This window comes from Buceros rhinoceros, unplaced genomic scaffold (genome assembly GCF_000710305.1).
Source record: "Buceros rhinoceros silvestris isolate BGI_N320 unplaced genomic scaffold, ASM71030v1 scaffold155, whole genome shotgun sequence".
Taxonomy (NCBI): Eukaryota; Metazoa; Chordata; class Aves; order Bucerotiformes; family Bucerotidae; genus Buceros; species Buceros rhinoceros.
In genome coordinates this window covers 55,332-65,282 of record NW_010410899.1, presented here as the reverse complement: position 1 = coordinate 65,282, position 9,951 = coordinate 55,332, and positions in this window count along the sequence as shown.

Below are 9,951 nucleotides of genomic sequence, written 5' to 3'. Positions count from 1 at the left end.
GGCCCCAAAACGAACCGGATACATTTATTTGGCCTTTTTTTTTTTTTTTTTTTGGTATGCTTGATGAAATTCCACTTGTTCATCCAAGAATTAGCCCCATCCCTGGGACTTTCTCAACAGGCAGGTTGTGTATGACTCTAGAACAATATTCTTCATTGAGATAAATACTTTATATTAAATTAGCCTTATCTTTCCTTCTGTGTATTTCATTTTCTCAATTAACATCTGTCAGAGTTTGAAATTAGAAAAGCTGAAATTCCTAAAGGTCTGTGACTTTCAGTAGCTTCGGTGAGAATATAAACTCACCCAAAAGCTACACAAAAGAGTTTTAAAGTGATTTCTTTGGGCTTGTTTAAATTTGTTTGGCCTTTTTAAGAACAGAAACCAAGTGAAAAACATTTTTAAATTACAGGGGTGGAATAAAATCAATTTAATGGGCAATGCAATTAAAACCATAAATCAATCACTTAAATCTACACAGGACAGATGGTAAGAGAGAGAGATGAGAGAGAGAGATGTCAATAAGAACATAAACAAGTATATATAACAAGTTAACAAGTAAATACACATTCTCTCCCGTTTATCCCACATCCCCAGTTGACAAAGTCCCCCACCACATGCCACCACCCGAGGGGCAGGGGGAAGGCAAAGGAGAGTTGCAGGTTATTAACCTCAGAAGTTTCAGTTCAAGAAATTCCTTCGGAGCAAACTTCCTCAGTAACTTAGTCCTTCTTTCTCTGGGGTGGCTGAAAGAGACTTGGGTTTACCAGTCTGCCAGGGCTGCTTGCTGCTTCTAGCTCTCCCCATCTGCGAGGCGGAACACGAACTGGATCTCGGGGGAACACCACAGGTCTGCTTCCCCTCGCCAGCAGCTGCGCCCTTAGCGCAGGATGTTGGGGGCTTACAGCCAAGTTCCCCCTTTGTTCTGGTTAAAACTCAGTCAGAAAACCACCCCTGCCAGTAACTGGCAAAGCGGGGAGGTCTACCTACGCTGCGGAAGAGATCTTCTACTGCTCGGAAAATGGAGGCAACTGCAGTCTCCTCCGGTCAAGTGTTTTTCTTCTTTCTCTCAGTCCTGAGCAGAAATCAAATATGTGCGCGCTGAGAAAGTGTCACAGTTTCCAGCTTTTTATATGCTTGTGTTGTCGCACCACTTCTCCCACAATAATTGCAAGAAAGTTTTTCCAGGCTTAGGGAAGAGGGCGAAGAGGCAGCAGGGGAGGGCTTAGCCCCACCAGTGCCATCTTAACCCACTACAATGTGATAGAAAAAATTGTTGAACACTCTTCCGGAAGGCATGTTGCAGACTTGCAGTAGCTATGCAAAATAAAAAATTGGTTAAAAAAAGAGAAAGGCTTAGCCTTGGTGAAGGTGAGTTGAGATTATTTGATTTTTTTTTTTTTTTGCTGTCTTCTTCTTCAAGAGGTCATGAAAAAACCCAAAGAGGTTTAAGAACATTAGGTGGACCAGGAATGAGCAGGGAGCACAGATTATGTCAAACCGTAGATACAGTTAAGTGACAGATGGTGTTTGTGTGGGCAATAGAGGGACACAGTGCTTAAACTTGTTTTTATTTTTTCATATTGCCTCTTACTTAGCAGGCCTCTGTGGCAACATCGGCTGGTAAATTTGTGGCATTATTGTGGCAAGTGCAGAATATTGGGAGGGAGAAGAAACAGGTAGGCCTTGTTGGTAGTGCCCCCCAAATACTGCCTGAACGGCATCCGTGGAGATCCTGTGCCCTGCAAGAAAGGATTGCAGGCTGCTCCTCGTGTCAGCAATTCCTCTTACGTTTGTCTGGCAAGATGATCTGAGTCGTTCCTCCAACCTGTGAGAGAGCACACAGCCACACCAAACCCCAGCCTAGCCCATGCTCTGTGCTGTGTGAAATGTGTAGGGGCCACAGTCAGAGCAAGTATTGTGGGGCAGTGATGCACAGGGGCAACCAACCATAACTATCACCTGGCCTCCCCGATGTTTTGAGATGCATCTGATCTGCATTGCCAGCTGTTACCCGCGGTAAGACAAGTGAACTGGGTGTTAATAACGGGCTAGAACGAATGAAGAGTTGTCCCTCCCAAGCTCTCAGCAAGGCTTCATTAACTTCAGTTATGGCCGTGACGGTCTCGTTCCACAAGGTGTACTGCTCTGCACTTTGCATCTGAAAATGAACGCTGTTGTTCTTCATTACGTGCTCTGGAAGTGAGTGCTTTACTCAGAGAAGCTACCTCTCCCCTGTAGCTGCTCAGCTAGTGGAAGGTCGGACTCTATTACGCTACGTACCACTTGACGCCTTGTGTCACAGAAGAGCGGGCAGCAAGGGCCTCTCTCTGGTCACTGCTGTGGAGACATGTAGCATCCTGAGCAAGCACGTCGTGGCAAATAAAACAGCTCAGAGTGCTTTGTCTACTTATGTTTTTGATTAACATAAGGTGCATTGCCAAAATGAAGAACTCTGTGGAAGTGTCCGCATGTCTACAGCGCTTCTTCTGGGAAGCTGGAAGAGGAATGGGATTATTCTTGTTGCTGGTAAAGTATTTTTGCATCATGTGGGAGTCCAAGTCCCTATTCCACCAGCTTCATAATGATCTGTTGAGCAAAAATTAAAAGTTTATCTGGTAACATAATAATCACTAGGGTGTATTGGACTATATTTCAAGCTAGAAAATAGAAATTTTGACTTTAAAATCTGTATTTTTTAACATAACTCCATTCTTAGAAAAATCTTCGGAAGTTCTAATGTTTATACTAATGCTGGATGAAATCAGATTTCCAGCCCGGTAACACTGCTATCCTTCAACATGCTTAAACCACAAAAGCCACTCCAGGGCTGTGAAGCTGTGAGACCCAGTCTACCATTTGCAGATGTGTGATGTGAACTGGGCAGCTCGCTGGAGCCTCTGGAAAGCAGGAGCCTGTTTCTGTTGTCAGCAAGCACCTCCCTCTAAGGGAGGAGCTCAACGCATCCATCTGACAGCGATGAAGACATCTGTGCCTGAGCTATCGGGATGCACCAGCTCAGGTATTCGCTGTTCCCCACAAGCTTCTTGCCCATCTCATCCGCGTTGCTCAGGTTCACTTGCATGTGGCCAGTATCTTCTCTTTTTTCAGGAGGAGAGCAGAGGACCCCTTGCTTTAGGTCTCTGATCTATCTCCCTGTACTGCCGAGCTCTGGATGATGCAGCAAAGGGTTTGCTGTTGCAAAGAGGTTTTTCTCCAGAGTAAATCAACGCCAGCCTTAAGAGAGAGTTTGAATGGCACCTCTCTTACCTGCCATGGGTAGGGCCTGGCATTTTTGTGCGAGGTCTTTATGACTAATTTGAGTTCAGCTGTAATCCACATTGTGGAGCATCAGTTTATGGGACTGTGAAGACCAATTTCTGCTGTCAGATACAGAGGCAGAACAGTTAATTTTTTATCACCTGCCTCTTTCTTGGTATTTCTTCACGCTGCACTGCTTGTGATCCAGCTCTGGCTTCAGCCTGCTTCTTGGTGTAGGCAGAGATATTCTTTACCACCCTTCATTCCCATTGACAAGAGGATCTCGTCAATATGCCAGCTTTAGGAGAAAATATGGAGAACAATAAACATTTCATATTTGTAAACATACTTTTTCACTCCTCCTAACCTATTGCTCTTAAGCACCAGCTATTTTGCCTCCTGTGACTTATTGGAGCTGTTAGTTTGTGATTTGCTGGAATAGTGTTGCTGCAGACGGAGCTCAGGCTGCTTGGTCCAGCACGGATGAACACAGCACAAACTCTTCCAATGTTCCTGGTTCTGGTAACTTCCATCATGAGAGGGCTGGTCGTGCAGAAGGTTGCATGGCTGCTTTCTGTTGGCTGCTAAAGCATTTATTGATTGCACACTCTTTGACTCAGCTTATGTTAGATTAAATTAAAAACACCCCTCCAGAGAGGTTGAGGAGCCCATAGGTATGTGCTCAAGAACAGTCTGCGCATCAGTGGGTCAGGGGGTTGTGCCAGCACCCCAACTGGCGGTGGTGGGTGTCAGGTGTGACCAAGTCACACATGCACCATTCGATAGTCTTATCATGTTACAGCACTGCCAGACTGAGAGCTGATCTTGGCCTTTGGCAGGAAAACGTGCCCCGATTTTCACAGATTGTGAGGGATGCTGCAGAGACTCATTATTTGCGCTTTGGGTTTCCTCGGCTTTGTCGTGGACAGATCCTCTTGCGGAAAGGCCTGAACCGCATCGGTTGTTCTAACCTGGAAAATGCTGCATGGAGGCATGAATACACATTTCGGAGATGGAAGGTGACCCATCAAGTAAAAAAGAGAAGGTTTGGGGTTTTTTGTTTGTTTAGTTGGTTTGGTTTTTTTTTCTCAAAATGTACAAAAACAGAAACCAGAAATGCTAAAGAACACGCTAGATTTTATTTTCTAAATGTGTTACTGTGCCCTTTGCTTTGACCAGTGGCAGCAGGCTGCAGGTAGGTAACCCCATGCCTACCGGGGCACCTACAGACTGGCTTCCTCTACAATGCACCAGAGTTGATCCTCACCATGCTGAAATTAGAGGGAACGTTGCGGCAAGTTCAGAGAGGCTGGGACTTTTGCTAGAGCACTTCTCTGCCTCTCCCAACCCTTTACATTCTTCCTGCCTGGTCAGGACTGTAGCTCTTGGCACCACTCTGGCAGCATCCTTCATCTTGAAGAGCCCCAGGTGTTTTGCCGCTTGCCTGAGTCTAAGGAAATCTCTTCTGCCACTGCAGTGCAACTCCCTTCGTAGCTGCTGTTTGTTAAGTTTCAGCAGCATCACACAAAACACGAGCCGCTGTCCTGCTAAAACTTTATGGTACATACAGGTAAAGAGAAATGAGCCGGCACTTATCCAGGTGAGATGACCTAATGCTGTGCAGTGTGAAACATTTGGCTCAGTGCTGAAACGTGCTCCCAGCCTGTGCAGGGGCTGATCCTAAAGTGGGTTTCAGTGGGCATTCAGTTGCTCAGTGCGGTTTGGGATTAAAATCTTCTTGTGATTGCCTTTGCACTGGCTTTGTGAGGCTGGTTCTCCTTAAGCCGTCTCTTTTTTGCTCAGTTTCCTGCTGGGGAAGGAATGAACTCCTCTTTTCCAGGTTGGCTGCCACTGTTGAGGGTTTTGGTTGATTTTGTTGGTTTTGGTTAAAAAACAAAAGTTTTAAATAAGCTGAAGAAGCAAATTCACCTTAGAGAAAGAAATCATATTTTGCTGAATAACACGATCCTCACAGGAAAATGAAATCACAAAGAGATTCCAAAGAGCTTCCTGATCCCACAGGAATACGGGAGTGAAGGGGACTTTCTGACTTGCTGTGTCCTATTGTTTGCTACCTAGTAAGACACTGAGCTACCGCAGTCAGATCTGACATCTTCCAGAGCGTGGTTTCTTCTAGGTCTCTCTGCCATTGGGGTGCCAAAGCCAGGATCCGTACGTATCAGCGTGCAGCAACAGAAAGCCATGACAAATCTCTGAGCACCTTATAGAAACTAAAAATTTCATCTCTTTGCCAACCTCAGCTTTCTTGCAAGAACCAGTTTTTAAATAGAAAATCCTAACACTGCAGTGTGAAAAAACCAGAGCCTTCCTGTACCTTTGTACTTGGTAAGAAATGAATGTGCTTTGCAACTTTTCTTCATAAGTTGATACACTCATCTGCTTCCCCACTGCAGTTTTATCCAGGGAATCCTGGTTTCAGTATTTCCTCTCTCACAGCTCTACTAGGGCACAAGACACTATCACTAGGTCAGTTAGGCCCATCATCTCTAAAGCATTTAAGGCTGTGGTCTAAAATAAACGCAGAAGCTAAATTGCTATGAACAGGTTTCTGTAACAAAGCCTTGGTGGGCACTTGCTAAGTGGAAGAAAGTGTTTTTTTCACTACTTCCAGCTCTGGGAAGGAGATCCAGGTAAGCACAAACCATGGAAAATATCACCAGGCATCTCCGTGAGGACATTTCCTTTGATGCAGTCTCTACAATTGTGGCAGAAAAGAACTACAGAGCCCACCTTTACTTTCCTCCAAAGTTCCTGACAGGTGAAGGGAAATGTTAAAACACCCAGTGGATTAACTCCTCCTTACACTAGTTGAACAAATGCCCCTATATTTCTCTAATTTACCCACGGTATGTATGCTGCATCCAATCAGGGAGCTCTTTTTCATATTTTAGACACTAAATTAGACAGGCATGTTTTCCTGCCCAGTGTAATTGAGAATTGGCCATCCAAAATAAATCTTTTATGTTCAGGTATGACTCATTAGAATGATTTTGAACGGCACACATTTGAATGCAGTTATTTAATGCAAATAAAGATTTAGATATAATTATATTTTTTTATTTCATCCTCTTGGGAATAATTTTTGGAAGATGCAATGGGGCTTTAAACTCACTGGAGATTAAAGCCCCAAAACCCAGGAGTGTGTATAGTTACATTTCTGTTTTACAGGAGAACCGATGTCAGTTTAAATACAGTGGCAGTTCTAATGCTGTCAGGGCAAACTTCTCATGCCAAGTTTGCTTCTAGATCAGTGAAGCTAAATGCTCTTTAAAATGCATTAGTCTCTGTTTACTTTTTATGACAGTAGCCTGTTAGATCCAATAGCAGCTTCTTAAGTGTGTTGCCTCATTGAAATTAACTTTTATGAGTTTGGTTGAAAAAAATAAAGAAGCTTACTTGCTTTGTAGCAAACCACAAATTGATAAAAGAAATGTGAAAAGTGGAATTGTTATATATAAAAAGAAAGGCCACGTATGATGCTAAACAATATTCCAGCGATAAATTTGCTGCTTTACAAAGGTGCCAGGGGATCACCAAGATAACAAGTAAAATGAAGACAGAGGAAGTGTTTCCCACAGACAGATTAAGCCTCATCTGGAGAGAAGAACGGCACCGCCTCTGGGTTCTGGGGCCATGTGAGACGCAGCCACCCAGAGTCTTCCTTATGTATGTTTAATACCCTACTCTTAAACTGAGATTTTATAACAAAAAGAAAGGACTTATCCAGAATTGCAGACATTTTTCCAAGACTGAGTTCATTTTATTCTATACCGTTTCACATACATATTTACCTGTGAGAGCTTCTTACAGGACCTTAGACATGGATGCTAGTCCCAGCCTCGGTGGCCCTTTGCAAAACTCACCTGAGTTCATCTTCAGCTGTAGGTCATGCCTTTCTCGTTTTCACAATCTGTTTGCCATCTGGAGAAAGAACCAGTTAAATTGTGCACCACATACCCAGCCACACCACAAAGCCTGGTGCTCAAGCAGCATCGGCTCAGTGAGTAAGGGAGGTGCTTATGAACTGACACTTGCTTCTATTGATATTTGAAAAAAAGAAAGAAAGAAAAAAAAGGGAGAGAGGAGCAGCAGAGTGGAAAGAATAGCAAACTCTCTTATTCTCCACTCAAACATTAAATTAACTCAGACAAGTGGGAAATAAAATATTCTCCATTTAGAAGTATCATATGTGTGACCTGGTGTTTAAAACACAGATGTGACCACAACAGCCTGTCCAGAGTGCACCTCAGTGGCTTCATCCATGCTGTCCAACCCAAAGACCCTGCACCAGTTATCACTTTTACTTCTGTGTTCTCTTTCCCATAAAAGCTCTTGCTCCCTCTCCTAGAAGGTGTCTGCAGCTAAATCTAGCAACACTTTCACACACCAAATATCTAGGACATATCATCTCATGCTGAGAACTTGCTATCTCTTCTCACTCACCCCAGCAGAGTGAAATTGGGATGAGGAACTGGTTAGTAGCATGTGTTTCTCAGAGCTTGCCAACACGCAGTTATAATTTCCAGGAACAGTCCTACTTGCAGTCTGTTGTAAAGACTAACATATGGCTCATCTTCCTGTGCTGGCTGCAGCTGCAGTTATTGGAGAATGTCAGGAGAAACGCAGAAGGGCTCTGAGGATGGTCAGCTGTATTTCTGTACTTTGTCTTGAGTAATTGAGTATAATTGAAAAACCCTTTCACCCTTGTTCTGTTTGGAAATCACGCCCTGTATTCTCTCAGGAAGTCTGTTGTTGCATGCAGGTAGACGCCTCACGTCAGCATTTTGCTGTTCTGTATATTTATGTACAATCTGTCGTATTTGTTGCTTCTACTGTACTGTGTTATGGGCAGCATTTTGTGAAAATAAGTATGATTTCTTTTCAGCAGGCAATAACCTTCATGTTCTTTATGTGATTAATACAATAACATCATAATTTCTTGCATAAAGGCTCAAGCATAACAAGTTGACATGCCAAGACCCCCAGCAACAGACTACTGCATTTTGAGAAGAGGCGCATGTAATGGGCCAACCCAGCCTTGGAGCTCGAAACGATAGAAAAATCACTGCCATTATGCAGGTCAATACATGTATAGCCAGCTGCTTTACACAAAATGGAAAGAAATACAGAGAAGCAAGTTGGAATCTGTGAAAAGCACTTAGATACGATGTAAGACAAATATACCAATGGAATACATTAATTTGAATTATGAATATTTCCAAGACTGGGTCAATTAACTCAGGATTAACTCAAATTTTTCTTCCACTTCCTTTAACATCTGTCTGTTGAATTGATATTATTAAATTCTACTCTAGCAAATTATGATTTTAATGTCTCTTTCCAATTCACATGACATATCTCTTGTAATACTGGTTCTAGAGTTTTCTAATATTCATTAAAATATGCACAAAATACCCTCATAGGTTAGTTCATTTCCCTGAGACCTAATGGGAAGAGTAGAATTAAGTTCCCACTTTGTGTTTTATCAGCACGTGTTGGGAAAGAGGCTCTGATGTGATTCATCTGCTTGCATGGTAATTAAATGGAAATTACGTTGATGGAAGAGAGGCCACGTGCCAACTGCTCTGCCTTGCACTAATTTGCACGCTGCTTCATCGACGCAATACAGCCCTTTTTCTGAATGGACAACTCACAGGAGAAACAGAATGGATCCTCACCAGCTTTTCTGCCAAAATTGTCATTAGAGATGCTAATGAGATCAGGGGAGTTGTGCACGGGCTTGTCACAGAGCCTAGGCTATGATTACCGATACGTGCTGTATCAACATTTTGTTCTCATGCAGTAGTTTCAGATGTATGTTCTGTTTTTCCAGCCCGTTCCGTGTTTTCTGGTTGCAAGTCTCAACTTTACAATTCCTGCAGGAGCTCTGATAAGCACAGTGACAGCAGTGGGTTTCGCGAGTGAATCTCTCCTCTGAGAAGTTGTCTCAGTTCCTAGATTAAAAAGGTTTAGGACTACAAAGTTCAGTGAGTAATGCACAAACATGAAACACCTAGTTCCTCTGTCAGCTCTTAGGTACGAGACTTTATGGGCAAGGCAGGACAGTCAATAAGGTTCTGTTGATTCTCTGTTATTTTTTGCGCAGTTTGATTTCCGTTCCTGTCGACGTGTTGGCAGCAGGCTCTCTTCTCCAGCTATGCTGGAGTTATCAGGCCAGAACAGTTGTTACTCCGACCAATGTGTTTCCACCTTTTGATGTATCACTTTTTTCCAATGTGTTTATTTTTGGTAAGATTTGTGTGTTTCGATGGTTTTTATAAATGTCAATCTCTATTCCTAGTCAGGAGTTGTAGGAAAAGGTCTTGGTGTTGTTGAGATATGGAAATTGCGTGACGGGCTTTTACCATCCGTATTTGGCACCCACTGGGATGCAGAAGACTGTGAATGAGTGTCTGACACCTATGAATATTGATGGCTGGTTTTAGGAGGCAGATGAGCTCTGTCCTTACGCCCACATTTGTTCTGAGTGGTAACTACTTCTCACTCCACTATTTAAATTTTTAATTTGTTGGGTAAAATTTTATATTTGCCGGTTAAGCTTTTGTTGATTCTTTCTGGTCGGCAGATCTGAAGTGAATGGAAAGAGATTGCCTTTTAACGCAGCAGAAGCCAAAAGTCGTGACACTCCCTGGCTGTTAGACTCTAGCT